This window comes from Diospyros lotus, chromosome 12, assembly GCF_014633365.1.
Source record: "Diospyros lotus cultivar Yz01 chromosome 12, ASM1463336v1, whole genome shotgun sequence".
In the NCBI taxonomy this organism is placed as follows: domain Eukaryota; kingdom Viridiplantae; phylum Streptophyta; class Magnoliopsida; order Ericales; family Ebenaceae; genus Diospyros; species Diospyros lotus.
Genome location: NC_068349.1, coordinates 19,554,557 through 19,558,471, shown reverse-complemented (window position 1 = coordinate 19,558,471; position 3,915 = coordinate 19,554,557). Strand labels below are relative to the sequence as shown.

At 32.9% G+C, this 3,915-nt stretch overlaps 1 pseudogene; it reads right to left on the bottom strand.

The window, feature by feature from the left end:
• Nucleotides 1-3,178: 3,178 nt before the first annotated feature.
• On the bottom strand, nt 3,179-3,278 carry LOC127787783 (small nucleolar RNA R71; annotated as a pseudogene).
• Between the last annotated feature and the right edge of the window lie 637 nt (nt 3,279-3,915).

The window sequence follows — 3,915 nt, the reverse complement described above, 5'->3', positions numbered from 1 at the left end:
AATCGCGTGTTTTTGACTTCAAACCTTCGCGAATCTCTTGATTTTATCAAATGTTTCTTATTTGGACAATTTCACCTTCATTGGCTTGCTTGACATAGTCCCTCACCCTTCGGTTGCATTTTGAATATTGCACGTAGGCCCTAAACTATAATAAATACCAATTCTGACCCCGTAATTTCTGAAAACACTTTTAATATTAAACATTGGGTATTACACTTTACTTTTTTTTCAGACACTACTTTCCTGTGCTTTACTTTTATGTTTTGGCTATATTTCAAGTTTTTCTCCTTAAGTGGAAGAGTCATCTTTGGGAAAAAAATAAAATAAATAATGCATGGGGATCTTAAATTTCAAAAGTAATCATAGGGAGGTCCCATTGAAAATGGCCCAAAATACAAGGCACATACATCTTAACATCCATGTCTCTGTTATGCTTATATTTTGTACATGTTGCTGCTTTATTGTCCAATATTTTTTTGTGATACAACAAGTTGATCTTATATCTTTATACAAATTTTCTTTTAGTTTTAATGGAATGTTACTATCAAATAAAATGCTGGATGCATTTTTTCGTTTTAACCATCCTGCCTTGATTCTTTCAGTAACATCCTCATTAATTTTCTTATCTTTTTAGATGATTGATCTACATATTTGAACTGATCTTTTCTTAGTTTGACTTGATCTTCTAGTTTTATCATTACACATTCACACCAATATTTTTACTAAACTTACATTCCATATATTTGGTTTTCAATTTGCTAAACTTAAAACCTTTAGATTCTAAAATGTCCTTCCATATCTCAAGCTTAACAGTTATGTCTTCTTGTCTTATCCACTTGATGAGGAGTTAATTTTTTCTAAATCTTAATAAATATATATCCCTATTTTTATCTTATATTAATGTTTAAATTAAATAATTATATACATTATGTACTATTGTTAGGATGGTATGAAGAAATTGACATTTGTCGAGTAATTGAAGATTTTAAAGAGTCAATCGGATAGCCAACATTACTATTCAAATTCAAGTGCAATTGGGTCAACTATTAAATGGAGTCTAACACAAGGAAGACCCAAGCATTTTAATCACAAGAAATACTCAAATCCAACATAAAGAAGATTAAAAACCCAACTTCTGAAAATCTATTTTTATTTTTATTTTTAAATATATGTTTTATGAGTGTTTTTTTTAGGTGTGTCTTTTAACTAAAATCCATTTAACTTTAGGTGTATCTTTTAGCTAAAATCCATTTAACTTTAGGTGTGTCTCTTAGCTAATTTCCTTCCACTAGTTAGGTGAATGTTTTGTGAGTGCCCATTAGATATAATTATGTCTAGTTGTATAATTTAAATTGTGTGATTTGTATTGCATCTTGTGGGCTATAAATAACTCACTTAATTGCACTTGCAAAATCTATCATTCTTGAATCAAAGCATAGTTGTGTTCTTAAAATTTCTCTTTCAATCTTTCAACTTTAGTTTCTATATAGTTGCGTTATATTATTTTTCTATCATCTTTATTATCCACCGCCTGATTATGGCCTGTTAATTTCTGCTATTTAATTTATGTCATTTAATTTTTGTAATTTTAATTTTCGTCTCTTTATTATCCACCACCTGAGTATGGCCGGTTAATTTATACTTTCTATTCCTCTTATTTTAAGCGGTGTAGATAGTTTGCTTCTAAAGTTTTATTTTATGTTATTGTCTGACTATGGCCGGTTAAATCCAATCTTGGGTTAAGGTAATAACAGTATCCAATGCCAATGATTCCCAAAGAAAGTTACGCTTTAAATGAGTGACATTAATTTAAATTTCAATATGAGTGTGTATTAATTATTAAGAAATCACTAGGTTTGAATTGGAGCGTAAGTCTAACTTAGAGCTTTCATACCACGTATGAGAGTTACTAGAACTGGAAACGCTATCATACCCAAATTCGGATGATTAATTTAGTTGTTTTGTGTATTAATTGTAATCAGATTTATGGTAGTTGCTTAAACTAGAATCCCGCATATCATGTATGGGGATTGCTTAAACTAGAACTATCATCATCTCTAATTGCATTTAATAGCAGACCCTCATATCTGAAATTAAATTAATGTTGCTAATCTTTTCTGCTAAAAATTGGGGGTCAGTGGGTTGGTGCTGAAATTGTCTTAACTTAAGTGTTATTCAATTCTATATTCTCACATTTAGTGTCTATTTTAATTTTTGCCTTGTTTTATTTCCTAACATCCATTATCTGAAAATCCACAAAAAAATCACGTTGCCAATTCATCCAGATGCGTGTGTGTGTGCGTGACATTCTTTTTCTTTTGTCATAAATAAATCTTTCAGTGGACGACATAGACTCATCTAGAAAATAAATTAAATTTGGACTACAACTGTACTCGTACACTAGCGAGTATAAACCTCTCACCAAAATAAAAAAAAAATCTAATATAAATTTTGTTGTGTTTTAATTGCAGGGTGAGAGTGCAATCAAATTTTGGCGCCGTTGCCGGGAAGATTAAGGTAAAAATAAAAAGAAAAAAAATAATAATAAGCATCTCCTAATAAATCCGGTAACTCTTTTTTTTTTTTTTTAACTTTATTTTTGTTTGTGCATGGTGTATGATACTTAGGTCAAGTAGGATTGTAGAATATCAAAATCCGTTATATGGCCCTATTAACTCTCTATCTATCACTGAACTATCACTGACACAATCACTCATGTCTCAACACAATGAGAACATGCCACCTGCACCTAATAACATGCCACCTATACTTGGGAGTGATTATGGTGATCAAGATTCTTTTGAACTTGATACATGCAGGCTTCTCAGGGAATATCTCCACCCTCCTAAGCAAACTACACCCTCTTGCATAGAGCTTCCGGTTAATCATGATAGATTCAATCTTAAACCTGGCACTATCCAACTGTTGCCCACTTTTCATGAGATGGATTCTGAAAATCCTTACATTCACATGAAGGAGTTTGAGGAAGTTTGTGGAACCTGTATGGAACAGACTGTCAATGAGGATGTGGTTAGATTAAAAATTTTTCCATTCTCATTAAAAGATAAGGCAAAGATGTGATTAAACACGCTTGCGTATTGATCTATTGGAACATGAAGAGAAATGCAAACCATGTTCTTGAAAAAATACTTTCCAACAAATAGAACCGCAAATCTCTAAAGGCAAATGATGAATTTTTCCTGCAAACCTAATGAAAATTTTGCCCAAGCATGGGAACGATTCAAGGACCTTCTTAATGCCTGTCCACATCACGCTTTTGAGCAGTAGAGAGTGGTTAGCTTCTTCCATGATGCTTTGGCCCCTAATCTTAAGATGATAGTGTCAACCATGTGCAATGGGGAATTCTTTGACAAATCGCCTAATGAGGCGTTTCAGTTCTTTGACACTTTAGTAGAAAATACTAGAAATTGGGAGGTTCAGCCACTATCAACCAATGATTCAAGAGACTATAAATAGCCCAAGAGTAAACATCAGCTGAATGAGAGTGATGATTTGAATGCCAAATTAGCTGCGTTAACCCGGAAGATTGAAACTTTAGAGATAAAGAAAGCCCAGACTGTTAATGAAATTGAGGTTAGGTGTGCCGTGTGTGAGACTTCAAACCACAAGAAAGAGGATTGTCCTACATTACCTGTTTTTAATGAGGTATTGTATGGTCAAATTGGAAACACACACTCACATAACAATGAAAGAAGGCAATATTCAAACCAGAATCAAGGGGGGAATTTTCATTCTGAAGGTCACCATACGAACTTCAATTCTTATCATCCCAACCTTCGTCATCATCCTAACTTCTCATGGAGAAATGATTCTGCAGCCCATCCGCCATTCCCTTCACAACCTCCATAATTTTAAGCTAATCAGGGGTCTACAACCAACACATACTAACCTCCT